The sequence below is a fragment of the Chanodichthys erythropterus genome, chromosome 6, assembly GCF_024489055.1.
Source record: "Chanodichthys erythropterus isolate Z2021 chromosome 6, ASM2448905v1, whole genome shotgun sequence".
In the NCBI taxonomy this organism is placed as follows: Eukaryota; Metazoa; Chordata; class Actinopteri; order Cypriniformes; family Xenocyprididae; genus Chanodichthys; species Chanodichthys erythropterus.
This window is the reverse complement of record NC_090226.1, coordinates 26581806-26596879: the sequence shown is the minus strand read 5'-3', so window position 1 is coordinate 26596879 and position 15074 is coordinate 26581806. Positions and strand designations below refer to the sequence as shown.

Sequence of the window (15074 nt, the reverse complement as noted above, 5' to 3'; positions counted from 1 at the left end):
TTAGAAGCTCCTGCAGGTCCAATACAGGCCATTGATCCAGACGCTACAATGATTTAGGATTCATCACACCGGAGCCGAAGCTGGCCATAGGGTATGTGTGGAGGACCAGTTTGGTTCTTGTGGTATCTGCTAAGGACTGTGCTGATAGCTGTCATGTCAACAAGGCCTTTACAGGGGATTGTGCAGGGATAGTGTACACGGTCTCTGCTGACATCTGGGGCTCCGATTTGGTTGTGTCTAGGTGCAGGTCCACCATCTGCTCTGGATATGGACCGGATCCAGCTGACTACGGTAACCTCGGGATAAGGATGAGACAGACAGACTAATATAAGCATAGATGCCATTCACTCTAAAAACTGCTGGGTTAAAAAAACCCAAGTGAAATATGGACAAACCCAGCAGGTTGGGTTAAAGGGCACCTATTATGCCCTCTTTCACATGATGTAATATAAGTCTCTGGTATGGTCAAGTTTCAGCTTAAAATACCCCACAAATTTGCCCCTATTTAGGGGTGAGCAAAAACATGCCTTTTACTATATTATTATATTGCTGGCTAAAAAACTAAATCCAAAATTGGTTGAAAAAAATGGCTGGGTAAAAACAACCCAATCCCTGGTTTTGTCCATATTTAACCCAGCAGTTTTTAGAGTGTTCTTCGTATGATGTAAGGTGGAAGTGGAAGGGTTCCCGGTTCCAGTTGACCTCATTTATGCAGCCTAACAATCATTTAAAGGTGCCCTAGAATCAAAAATTGAATATTCCTTGGAATAGTTGAATAACAAGAGTTCAGTACATGGAAATGACATACAGTGAGTCTCAAACACCATTGTCTCCTCTTTCTTGTGTAAATCTCATTTGTTTAAAAGACCTCCGAAAAACAGGTGAATCTCAACATAACACAGACTGTTACGTAACAGTCGGGATCATTAATATGTACGCCCCCACTATTTGCATATGCCAGCCCATGTTCAAGGCATTACACAAGAGCAGGACGTCTGGATCTGTGCACAGCTGAACCATCAGACTAGGTAAGCAAGCCGCAGCCTTAATCGGTGTATAGTTAATGATGCCCCAAAATAGGCAGTTAAAAAAATTAATTAAAAAAAATCTATGGGGTATTTTGAGCTAAAACTTCAGATACATTCAGGGGACACATTAGACTTATATTACATCTTGTAAAAACTAGGGCACCTTTAACTGATCTGAATAATAGAAATTGATAATGTGTTATGCCAGGTTGAAGAGATGTGTTTTTAGTCTAGATTTAAACTGACAGAGTGTGTTTGCTTCCCAAACAAGGCTAGGAAGACTATTCTAGAGTTTGGGTGCTAAACAGGAAAAGGATCAACCGCCTGCAGTTGATTTTGATATTCTAGGTATTATCAACAGGCCAGAATTTTGAGATCGCAATAGACGTGAAGAACTATAATGCGTTAAGAGCTCACTCAAGTACTGAGGAACTAAACCATGCTTTGTAAGTAATTTGTAAGTAATTAGCAAGATGTATATGATGTTTAATAGGGAGCCAATGCAGTGTTGACAGAACTGGGCTAATATGGTCATACTTCCTGGTTCTAGTAAGATCTCCAGCTGCTGCATTTTGGATCAGCTGGAGTTTATTAAGCGTGCAGGGCAACCAACATGTACAGCATTACAGTTGAGGTCATGAAAGCATGAACTAACTTTTCTGCATTTGTCATTGAGGGCATATGTCGTAATTTAGATATATATTAGATGGAAAAATGCAGTTTTACAGATGCTGAAAAAGTGGCTTTCAAATGAAAGCTTAGTATCAAAGAGCACATCCAGGTTCCTAACTGATAACAAAGATTTGACAGAGCAGGGCATCAATTGTTAGTGTTAGTATTCTAGGTTATTATGTGCAGAGATTTTGGTCCAGTAATTAGAATCTCTGTTGTTGTTTTTTTTTCAGAATTAATTAGTAGGAAATTACTAGTCATACAATTTTTTTTATATTGACTATGCATTCTGTTAATTTTGTGAATTGTTTCGTCAGGGTGCAAAGAAATATAGAGCTGAGTAGGGCTGCACAATATATCGCATGAGATTGTCACACGCATTTCGTCAATAAAGCCGGTTCCCTGATTACCGCTAAATCGCCATCACCTGCTTTCAAATGGAGCGGCATTTAATAGACAGAGCCATAGATCACCGATAAGCCACGTTCATTATCGAAGGCGATACATCTGCGATATGAACGCGATATTGCGTGGCTTATCAGTGACCTACGGCTCTGTCTATTAAAGCGAGCAAACAACATTTCAGGAAGTGTGTTCATCCCTCCTGCGTTTATTCCTGGATATGATACACATGGAATGTGTGTTGTTTGTTTGGGAGTGCAGCATGCCCGGGCAGCTCTCGAGGGGGCTGCCTGTGTGCACTGCGAGCAGCGCTGCGCTCCCGCTGAGCTCTCTTTGAGGAGGGTGGCTCGGCTCGCGTTTCTCAGGGCTTGGGTCCCGTTTCTGCCGAGGCAGATCGGCACCTTAGGTCTTGAGATTCGTATATGGATATAGCAGATATAGCAGGCTATGCCCTATCTTTGCCTTCACCTGCTGCATCAAAAAAAAAAAAAAAAAGTAGTTAGCGTGGCTATGGGACATTCTGAAGACTCGCCACTTCAATCTCCCGCAAGAGGTTTTACAGGTTTTTGTTTTTTTTTTCTTTTTTTTTTCGACCTCCACACTGAGGTGTCGGGGTTATGGAATAAACTTTTTCTCATACTTTATATATTTTACATCAAAATGTGTGGGCTCGTATTCTTCTTGGTAGCCCAGTCAATTGTTCCCTGCCGGTGCGCCGATTCAGGGCATTGTGCTGGCTGCTTAAAAACATATCAGGAGGCAGTCTTGAGAGGCTGGTTCCCGGAGAAAAAAAAATAAAAAATTCTGAGGGTGGTCCCTTCCGGAGACAGACAGTGTTCACCTCATTTTACGGTGCCTGTAGGTCTTCGGTGCCCTCAGGAGGGCGCTCTGCCAACCCCGCCGCAATGCCGGGGCGCAGTAGTTCCCTGCGTGTCACCCGAGGGTGGCGCGCTTCAGCAGTTCACGCCAGTTGTTCCCTGCCGGTCCGCCGCTTCAGGGCACTGTGCTGGCTGCTCATGTCACACCAGAGGCCAGTCTCGAGAAACTGGTACCCCTAGTAGATTTTTTGTCAGAGTGAAAAATCTGTCAAAAGTATCTCAGTGGGTCCTGCGAACTATAGAAAAGGGGTATGCGATTCAGATCAAAACACGCCCACCCCGATTCAACGGGATTCTATCCACGGTGGTAGATCCCGAGCAGGCTCTGGTATTGGCACAAGAAGTGCAGACACTCTCGCGAAAGGAGGCTATAGAGAGGGTCCCTCCTCCCAGCAGGGAGTCAGGCATTTTCAGCCGTTACTTCATTGTGCCAAAAAAAGACGGAGGATTACGTCCGATTTTTAGATCTGCGACAATTAAATCGAACAGTAGCAAGGCTCAAGTTCAAAATGCTGACAATAAAGCATGTCGTGTCACAAATTAGATCCGAGGACTGGTTTGTGACGATAGATGTAAGATGCGTATTTCCATGTGTCAATCCTTCCACATCACAGAGAATTCCTGAGGTTTGCTTTCGGGGGCGAAGCATACCAATATCGGGTTCTCCCCTTCGGCCTAGCGTTGTCACCCCGAACTTTTACCAAGTGTGTAAGGCAAGGCAAGGCAAGGCAGTTTTATTTGTATAGCACATTTCATACACAATGGTAATTCAAAGTGCTTTACATAAAAAGAATAATAAAAATAGAACATAAGGAATAGAAATAACAGTAAAAACAGAGAATTTAGCTATCTGGATGGAAGAGCTAGGAAGTCTCAGGGAGTTTGTTGTTGTTGTTGTTGTCGTCGTCCATCAGAGTTGGATCTAAACGGATCTATTCATCAGAGCAGATCAGAATGGATCTTCCTCATCCAACAGGACCGCTACCTGTTAAGGCACTTCAAACTGATAGTTTCAATCTCCCCTTTTGCCAAGACACCTCAAACTGCACCACACAGCCCTAATCCCCCTTCCGGAGATATCTTACCTATGGAACGCAGTTCAAATTTCCCCTTTGGAAATTTCCCCCTTTGGAAAGTGTCCTGACTGTAATCCAGAGATATCTTAACCATGCACTACAGCTTAAATTTCCCCATGGTTTGTCAAATTTACCAAATTTTGTCCTAATCACTTTCTTCCTAATTCTCCCAGCTCTTTCAACCAGACAGCAATATTTAAAATGCATTAAAAGTCAGAATAACAAGATGATACATAAAAGATATAAAATACATTAAAAATGAAATAAAAACAGGAAAAGGAATTAAAAGAATAAAAAGATAATACGTATAAAATACAGTGCAAACAATTCGGACATAGCACAGTGCTCAATCAGCAAATGCATAGATAAAAAGATGTGTTTTGAGTCTGGATTTGAATGTGGCTACTGTTGGAGCACACCTGATCTCTTCTGGAAGCTGGTTCCAGCTGCGGCTGGCGTAACAGCTAAAAGCAGACTCTCCTTGCTTTGAGTGAACCCTGGGTATTTCTAAATGACTTGATCCTGATGATCTGAGTGATCTGTTAGGTTTATATTCTATGAGCATATCTGCAATGTATTGAGGTCCTAGGCCATTTAGTGATTTATAAACAAGTAACAGTACTTTAAAATCAATTCTAAATGCAACTGGAAGCCAGTGCAAGGACCTGAGGACTGGTGTGATGTGTTCATGTTTTCGGGTTCTGCTCAGAATCCTGGCAGCAGCGTTCTGTACGAGCTGCAGCTGTCTTATGGTCTTTTTGGGAAGACCAGTGAGGAGCCCATTACAATAATCCACCCGGCTGGTGATGAAAGCATGAACAAAGCAGCTAATTCTTGCAATATGTTTGAGATGATAATACGCTGATTTAGTTATTGTCTTTACATGGCTACTGAAACTCAGGTCTGACTCCAAAATCACACCAAGATTCCTGACTTGATTTTTAGTTGTTTGACCCCTAGAGTGAAGGTACATGTTCACTTTGAAAACTTCATCTTTGTTTCCAAACGCAATGATTTCAGTTTTGTCTTTGTTTAACTGAAGGAAGTTTAGACACATCCAATTTTTAATTTCATCAATGCATTGACACAGGGAGTCAATGGGGCTGTAGTCGTTGGGTGATAGGGCTAGGTAAATCTGGGTGTCATCTGCATAGCTGTGATATGCAATTTGGTTCTTTCTCATTATTTGGCTCAGTGGCAGCATATATAGGTTGAACAGGAGGGGTGCGAGTATTGAACCTTGAGAGACTCCGCATATCATGGATGTCAACTCAGTTTTATGGTCACCGATACTCACATAATAACCTCTCCCTTCTAAGTATGACCTGAACCATTTTAGGACCATCCCAGAAAGCCCAACCCAGTTTTCCAGCCTGTCAAGAAGAATGTTGTGATCGACAGTGTCAAACGCAGCACTGAGGTTGAGTAGAACCAGCACTGTTAATTTACCTGTATCTGTGTTAAGGCGAATACCATTTATTATCTTTAAGAGTGCTGTTTCTGTGCTGTGATGCGGTCGGAAACCAGATTGAAAGTTATCAAAGTATCCATTCAAGCTTAAGAACTTGTTCAGCTGATTGAAAACAACTTTTTCAATGATCTTGCCTATGAAAGGAAGATTTGAGATTGGCCTGTAGTTGCTCAATATGGTGTTATCCAGATTGCTCTTTTTCAGGAGGGGCTTAACAACTGCAGTTTTCAGGGATTTTGGAAAAGTCCCAGAGAGAAGTGAGGCATTTACCACTTCTAGGAGATCTGCTTCTAAACAGTTTAACACTCTTTTGAAAAAAGATGTGGGAAGTGTGTCAAGGGCGCAGGTTGATGTTTTAAGGTGCTGTACTGTTTCTTCCAAAATTTTACCATCAATTGCTTCGAAATCAGACATAATAGCTACTTTCTGAGGTTGTGATCTGATCTGTTTTACCCCAGTGCAGCTCAAGGATGTGCTGATCGCCTTTCTGATATTATTAATTTTCTCAGAAAAGAAGGAAGCAAACTCACTACATTTGCTGTCTGAGAGCATTTCACTGGGAATCTGACTTGGGGGGTTTGTTAGTCTCTCTACAGTAGCAAAAAGAGTGCGGGTGTTGTTTAAGTTTCTGTTTATAATATTTGAGAAGAAGGTCTGCCTAGCTTTGCCTAATTCCACATTGAAAGCATGAAGAATATCTTTATAGGTGTTATAATGGATTTCAAGTTTTGTCTTTCGCCACATGCGCTCAGCTTTTCTGCATTGTCTTTTCATATTTTGCACTGCTGTTGAGTTTCTCCATGGTGCTTTTTGTCTGCCACTTTTCTTCCTGACTTTCACTGGAGCAATGTTATCAATAACATTCTGTACTTTTGAGTTAAAAGAATCAAGGAGAAAATCAACAGAGTCTGCAGATATGCTTGGTGTTAAAGATATAGCCTTCATAAACAGTGCACTAGTGTTCTCATTTAAGCATCGCTTTTTGACCGAGACAGATCTAGCTTCAACAGTCGGACAGATCAATATTTCAAAGAAAATACAGAAATGATCAGATAGCACTACATCCTTAATGACAATGGATGAAATGTTTAGACCCTTACTGATAATTAAATCTAGAGTGTGTCCACGATTGTGTGTAGGTCCATGTACATGCTGAGTCAGATCAAAAGTATTCAAAACAGTTATGATTTCTTTTGCCATATTGGATTCTGCATTTTCTATGTGGATGTTAAAGTCCCCAGTAATAGCAAAACAGTCAAACTCTGAGGAAATTGCTGATAACAGTTCTGTAAAGTCCTCCACAAAGGCTGGAGAGTATTTTGGAGGCCTGTAGATAACTAGAAGTAGAATGCGAGGAGCACCTTTTAATACAATACCCAAGTATTCGAAAGACAAGTAATCACCAAATGACACTTGCTTGCATTGATAGACATCTTTAAATAGGGCAGCTACACCTCCACCTCTCCTAACAGCTCTGCAGACACTCATAAAAGTAAAGTTAGGAGGGGCTGTTTCATTCAGGATTGTTGCACTGCAGCTGTCTTCAAGCCATGTTTCATTTAGAAGCATAAAATCTAGGTTGTTTGTGGTTAAGTCATTGATTAGAAGTGATTTATTTTTAAGTGAGCGAATGTTTAGAAGTGCTAACTTAACAGTCTTACTTTCTGTCTCTACAGTAATCTTAGTTTGACGTGTAATAGGTAGCAGATTAAATGGGTTTGCCAAATGGTTTGAAAAGGCCTTAGGCTTTCTATAACGTAATAAAACAGAAATAGAGAAAGCTGCAGGCACACTGGGTTCCCGCTTGTTCTGTAAACATTTGATAAAGTCACTGTTATCATAGCGGGGACCCGACACACATCACTGAGAGCTGTTATCAGTTGTTTTTGGTTCACCTAGAACAGACCGAGGAGGTTGAGGGGCCTGGCGTTGTGGCAGGGGCCGAAGAGCTCTCACAGGAGGAGGAGGGCGGCGAGCTGGGCCCACAGGCTTTGGTGGTTTCGGGGCTTGACGCTTTTTTTGTTGATATCTGGGGGCTCGCAGCAAAAGAGTTGGAGAGTTTGGTTCCAGCGTACACCAGTTCCTCCATTTTCTCTGAGAAGCACAGAAGAGGGGATGCTGGAGATAGGGATAACGTGTCCGGTGAGAGGGGCTGTTGCTCTGGTGTTACCGGAGGCTGTAATATGTTGTCCTGGCTTCCCTGGCTGTTTTCCCGAAAGTCGTCCTTGGGTGCTGAATTTTGGAGCAGTTCAAATACGTCACTGTTTCTCTGTGAGCTCTGTGGGCAGGGCTCAGTCAAGATTGTGTCCGTGGCTGCGTGGTGTTATCATTGACCTTGTGGGATGTGTCAACCGCATGTCCATTCAGGTGCTGAAATGAAGTCCTGTGGTCAGTTGTACTCTGTCCAGGTGTGTTTGTGCCATTCAGGTTAAATGGATTTGCACACACTGCTGAAGGATGATGGAGGCAGAAGTAGATATTGTCCTTTAGCACTCTTGAGCCCAGTTTGTTTGGGTGCAGGCCATCATGAGTGAACAGTTGTCTCTGACTCCAGAACAGATTGAAGTTGTCGATGAAATTCAGTCCTTTTAAGTTGCAGGTTTTTTGCAGCCATGTGTTAAGTCCAAGCAACCGTGTAAATCTATTTGTTCCTCTTGCTGGGAGTGGTCCACTGATGAACGACTGAACTTTTAGTCTTTTAAGCATTTCAAAAAGTTCATTGAAATCCCTCTTAAGGAGTTCTGACTGCTCCTTCCGAATATCATTCTTCCCCACATGAATGATTAGTCGATTTGCAGTTTTATATTTCATCAGAATGCTCTTAAGTTCCCTGTTTACATCAGAAACTGTTGCTTGTGGAAGGCAGCATGTAGTTGTATCCCTGCTGCTAATGTTTCTGATAATAGAGTCACCCACTATCAGAGTCCTGGGCTCGGCTGCTCTCTGAGCTGAGTGCCGCTGACTGTTCAACCTTGAGCGGCAGTTAGCATCGGTGTTAGCTGCTGGCTGATTTGATCTGTGTCCGATCATGTTTGGGGATTCCTCACCCACATTAGATTCCTCAGCCACATTCATTAACACTTCAAAACTGTTCTCCAGATGTATTGGCGGTGGTAGGGAGCTAGTGTTTGGGGTAGAGGATGCTACTGCATTAATGTGTGATACTCGTGACAATCTGATGTCTCGAGTGCCTTTGGGTCTCGCTCCCTGTGTGTGCCATCGATTAATATGCTGATCAGTTCCGGCACTGAGTACGGTCTGTTTAGGGGCATTAGATTCATGGGACTCACCGACTGTGGGCTGAGGACGTCCATGATGAAGCTCTGTTGTGTGTTCCTTCTGGTTTGGTAGTCCCGCAAGTAACTTTGTTTCAAGAACTGCAATCCTTTGTAGAAGTCTGTGGCAGTTTGTGCAGCAGGTAGATTCTTCAACCAGAGGAGGCATATTATTTCTAATCCTTTTGGATGTAGGCAGCTGTGTTTTCCCTTCTCCGGAATGTAAGCTGATGGCTGCCGTCAGTGGGAGGCTGGTTGGATAAAAATTCCCCTTTTTTGTAGCAATTCTTCCAGTTAAAAAGATTGTTGTTGCCAAGATTTGTCGTTTGAGCACTGTGTTGATTTGCTGAAGTTAAAATTAGGAGATAAAATATAAAAGCAATAGAGCAAAGCGCGGAGCTGTAAGCAAGAGCGTCCGAACAGTAGCGAAGCAGATGCGGCACTGGCGCCCTTGCGCATGCAGGGCATCCGCATTTTGAACTACATAGACGATTGGTGATTCTCGCTCAATCAGAGCAGATGGCGGTTCAACATCGAGGTGTTGTTCTCACTCATATGGAAAAGTTGGGGTTGAGACTAAACGCAAAGAAAAGTGTGCTTTCTCCTGCTCAGAGAACCACTTATCTGGGCGTGGTATGGAACTCTGTGATTATGAAAGCCCGTTTATCTCCGGCTCGAATAATATCAATCCTCAATACCGTCTCGGACATAAGGCAAGGCCAGTCACTCACTGTAAAACGGTTCCAGAGACTGTTGGGTCTGATGGCAGCAGCGTCCAACGTTATACCTTGCGGCCTGCTGTACATGAGACTGCTGCAGTGGTGGCTCAAAACAAAGGGGTTCTCACCGAGGAGGAATCCTTTTCGTATGATCAGAGTCACGTGGCAATGCTTACGTGCTCTAGACATGTGGAAGCAACCTTGGTTTCTATCCCAGGGACCTGTGCTGGGGGCTCTCGTCGTCGCGTCACGCTAACGACAGATGCATCCTTCACGGGCTGGGGGGCGATCATGAGTGGTCGCTCGACACGGGGTCTGTGGCAGGACCATCATCTCACATGGCACATAAATTGTCTAGAAATGATGGCGGTATTTCTAGCATTGAGATACTTCCTTCCAGACCTCAGAGACAAACATGTGTTAGTCAGAACAGACAACACATCAGTAGTCTTGTATATAAATCACCAGGGGGTCTGAGATCACGCCCGCTTTACAAGCTGGCGAATCAGATTCTCCTGTGGTCCCAAGGGAAACTGCTATCCCTCAGAGCAGTTTACATCCCAGGGTACCTGAATGTGGGAGCAGACATCCTGTCGAGGCAGGGGCCGAGGCCCAGGGAATGGAGACTTCATCCAGATGTGGTGAAGCTCCTTTGAGAGAACTACGGCTTAGCCAGAGTGGATCTGTTTGCGTCTCGAGGGACGACTCACTGTCCACTGTGGTTCTCCATGTCAAACCCAGCACCTCTTGGGCTGGATGCTATGGTACAGTCGTGGCTGAGGCTACCGCTGTACGCATTTCCCCCGAACGCTCTGCTCCTGGGAGTTCTGGAGAGAGTTCGCCTATTATTGGTAGCCCCGTACTGGCCGGCCCGAGTATGGTTCTCGGACCTGGTATCTCTCCTGGACGGGTCTCCAATGGAGATACCGCTCAGTGAGGACCTTCTCTCAAGCGGGCGGTCTAATACTGCACCCCCGCCCGGAGTTATGGAAGCTGTGGGCGTGGCCTCTGAGGGGGCATGCCTCATAGAATCCGGTCTCTCAACTGAGGTTGTTGAGACCATACTCCTATCCAGAGCTATCCAGGAAACTTTATCCTCTGAAGTGGAGATTATTCACTTCTTGGTGTGAGAATCATCAGTGGGATCCAGTTAACTGCCCGGTTAGCGCAGTGCTGGACTTCCTGCAGGAAAGATTTTCCACAGGGCTATCCCCCTCCACACTAAAGGTTTACGTGGCGGCCTTAGCTGCTTACCACGCTCCTTTCAGTGGAGTCTCTTTGGGGAGACACCCGCATAAAACACGTTTCCTTTGTGGCACTATGAGGATGAGACCTGCAGTTCACACGAGAGTACTGACATGGGATTTGGCCATTGTATTACAGGGCCTGTCTATGGCCCCCTTCGAACCCATCGAAGAGGTGGCAGAAAAGTTTCTAACACTAAAAACAGTGTTTCTCATCACTATCTCGTCTCTCAAGAGAATTGGAGACATTCAAGCCCTGTCGGTTGCTCCATCGTGTTTTGAATTTGCGCCTGGTAATGTGAAGGCATTTCTACATCCCAAACCGGGATATATTCCTAAGGTTCTCACTAATACTGCGAGACCTATCATGCTGCAGGCCTTCTGTCCTCCTCCGTTTAAGTCATCTGTGCAGGAAAAGCTAATCTGCTATGTCCAGTACAGGCATTGGATGCGTATGTTGATGAACAGCTGTTCATATGTTTTGGTGCACCAAGAAAAGGTCTACCAGCATCTAAGCAGAGAATGAGCAAGTGGGTGGTCGAGGCTGTCTCACTTGCTTATGAGGCGGTTGGGATACGCAGCGCGAGTTCCCTTGAAAGGGAACGTCTCGGTTATGTATATAACCTTAGTTCCCTGATAGGGAATGAGACGCTGCGTAACTTTGCCAAACTCCCTGCATGCCCGAAAGCGACTTGCTTCAGACTTTGAGAAGCTGAATGACAGTGTTTTCTGGCTGGCTTTATGGTTCCTGGTCAGTGACGTCACCCGCCTATGATGTTCCGTCTCCTGATTGGACAGATTGCATACGTGCTTCAGATGACATCACGCAGAGGCGTTCCCATAGCGCTTTTACGCAGCGTCCCGTTCCCTATCAGGGAACTAAGGTTATATACATAACTGAGACGTTCTCCATTCTGAACTTGTGATCGATATGACACCTCTTCATTTACTGCTACAAATTGGTAACTTTCAGATAAGTATGATTTTAACCATGCGGATGCAGTTCCACTAATGCCAAAGTAATCGCATTAATGCCAAAGTAATAAAAAATTGAGAGATACAACCACGATCGGATGATAAGAGCAAATCATTTGTAACTCTGAGAGCAGTTTCAGTACTAATATATGTGTGTGTGTGTAATGATTTACCACAGTTATTAATCAATTTACGGATGAAATATGAATATAATAATTCATAAAGCCTTATGAATAAATTATGATTCATATATCGACCCAATGGGGAATTAAACATATATTGTGAATTAACTACAACAAATTATAATCAATTACATATATGCTTAGTTCTGGTTTACTAATTATTTAGAGAAACTGTTAGTTTGTCCAGCAAACTGCAGCTCCTCAGAAGGTTATAAAAAGGAAGACTTTTCTTTCTTCTGGCCACGAGGAAAGACTTCCTATTCTAGCATCCAAAAATAGAGCAAGGATATAGGATCGAAACGTTAAAGTGACTTGGTCTTCAGTTGAAAGAACAAACAGAACAATCGAGCATGAATTAAGTGTTTAATATGTGCAGCTACAACTACAGAGATTATACGTCTAAAATATATACAGAAGTATACACATATATATACACGAGTGAAAATGAAGAAAAGACAGGAAAAGAAAGATGATCAAAGAATGGCAAATTACACAGTTAAACCTTTTTGAGAGAGCAAGCACAGAAATCAAATTTATTCATAGCCACTCTGTCTATAGAGAAGCTAACTTCTCGCAGCAGGACTGTCAGCAGAGCTATAACCCGCTGATTTTGGGCAAAGTCATTCTGGAGGACTGTAAACAGTTGCTTCCTTGAGTTCGCAGTTTGGATCAGCAGGAAACTGTAAGTACAGAGAACCACCACAATACCTTTCCGGGATTTGCAGGTGGTTTGCAGGGTTTGGCTCTGTGTTGCGAGTTGTTTTCTCAGTTGTAAGCGGAGCTTGTTGCGATGCTGATGAGGGGAGCAGGCTGTGATGAGACTCGAGTCTCCTGGTTGGTATGGGTGCAACGACAGTGGCACCTGCCGTGCCATCAGTAGTTCCGTGGGGAACACCTCAGTTGACTCCTGTATGGTTTCTGTAATGGCCATGAGCATCAGAGGAGGTTTTAGAGTCCAGTTTTTCTGGTCGACTGACCATGGAAACGTGACTCCTCTGTTTTGCAGTGGAGCTCGGTGATTTGCGTTTGCAGTCTGGACGTGACGGCAAACTTGACATCCTCTGGCGTGCTCTGCCACATCTTGCTGCATGCTGGGCCAGTACGCCACTTGTTTTAATGTCTCATGAGTGATTCTGGTGCCATGGTGTTTGGCACATGGTGTGTCGTGGGCGTACATCAGTTCACCCCCCTTTTGGCCCTGTGGCAGTACAAGCTTTGGCGCTGTGAGGACATCAGGGACATATTTTAGAAAGTTCACTCCCACACGCAGCATGTGGTTGGTCTCATGTAGTTGTTTGTGGTCAGGGGCCGTTGTCGGACCAGATGCCGTGAACGGGAGGTTGGAGGGGTATGAGTGGTGGTGCAAAACATTTCGCATGGAAGTGTTGGCAAGTTTGGTTGTCAGTGGCAGTGGCAGTGGCAGTAAGGCGGGAAATGTTGCAGGAACAGTCCGCTGGCTGCGGGTTGTTGTTGCCACACTGAGGGTGGGTGAACGGGGTGGGTGTGACCATAGCTTGTTATGCAGTGTGCCAGTCTTGGCAAGGGCATTAGTTTGGTTGTTCACGCCTTTGTCACGCCCTGGTTGCTTTAAGCATCTTTTCACCTTTTCCCAGTAAACGATCATGTCGTGTGCTTGGGTGAGGTGATCACGTGTCTGGAACATGTGTTGATGTTTCACCGGCATGTTGTATTTAGTTTTGAAACCAGTCTGTTTCCAGCTCGGAAGATGGTATGTGAAACCACGTCTGGCATCGTGTGAGTCTGTGCACATGAGTTCTCTGATGTTATGGGCTGAGGAGACGTGAAGGGTTTTGAGGGTATCTGCTGCTTCACCATACTGACATGACTGGGAACCCAACCTGTTGTTCTGTGGTTGGCAGGGTTGGTTTCTAAACCATCGTACCCCTGCATTTGCCTGTGGGATGCCCTCATAGATGTAGAAAGGTCCATCGACGTAGGCCATGGGCATTCCTTGGCACGCATTCTCTCTGAGGTACCTGTGACAGGTTGGTCGCTGTTGTTGGGGTACCATTGTTTAAAGTGTCAACGCTGGTGTGCTGTTATAGCAGTTTTGGCAGGCAGCTGAATCTCCGCTCCGTGCAGACTTGTGCTTTCTGGCACGTCGTGGCAGTGGCACTTGCTGGTTTGACTTCCTGGAGTCGATGGTGGGTCGCCACTTGCTGTCTGGTTTGACAATGGACCAGATGGGGACTGAATAGGTGCTGTTGCATGGGCATCTAACACCTTTTTCTTCCATGAAACAAATAGTTTCCTGCACTGGTTCATGTGAGGCACTAGGACCATTGTACTGTTTGATGAAGGTGGGAGGAGCATTTGGGTGTGTTGCACTATGCACTGTGTGAAGTTTAGTGAGACCACAGCCTAAAAAGTCTTTGTCAAATGTCACTTTGAATTTGTTCAAGACGTTTCTGAGTCTTTGACAGTCTGCGTCATTCTTTAGGGCACTTGCATCTTTCTGGATCTGTTGGCCTTTAGGCTCAAACCTTGGGAATGGCTCTGTTGTGGTGTTAGCTGTCAGATTGGCTATCAGAGGTGCAGCGCTTTCCTGAGTTTCCCAGGCAGGCTATTTAGATACTGTGGGTACTGCAAGGTTTTTGTCCTCCATCAGCTCCGTTCTGCGCACCTGTTCTGTGGGTACCAGTTTGACGGGAGTGATGGAGATGCTCTAGAAGGATGCTTTGAAACTTGTGTTGCTTAAGTTTCCTTCTGGGACCATGGCAGCTGGTATTAAGTTAATGACTGTTAGCCTGAGTTTAAAGTCATAGGGGCCGTGGTCCACTATCCATTCTAGATGGTAGGCTTTGGGAATGCCGCTGTCTGTGACCATGCATTTGTTGAGCCAACTGTGAACTGCGTAGGGTGGCACTTCAGTTAGCGTTGTGGCTTTTAGAGTGAGTCCAAGTTCCACGCCTTCAGGTGAAAGTGTGAAGGGGCCCAGCATGTGGCTTAGGGTTTGACCACATTGCTTGAGCCAAACAGCACCCCCTTTGGTGTAAGGTGGTACTACCGTTTCCTGTGTGTGGAGCCAAACAGCACCCCCTTTGGTGTAAGGTGGTACTACAATTTCCTGTATGTTGATCCAAACAGCACCCCCTTTGGTGTAAGGTGGTACTACAGGTTACTGTATGTTG

The 15074-nt window shown here is 44.6% G+C and overlaps 1 protein-coding gene across 3 annotated transcripts in view; it reads left to right on the top strand.

Annotated features, from left to right (window-relative positions):
- The window catches only part of cdk5rap1 (CDK5 regulatory subunit associated protein 1), a 312787-nt gene that overhangs the window by 82417 nt on the left and 215296 nt on the right, over positions 1-15074 (top strand). The window lies entirely within an intron of this gene.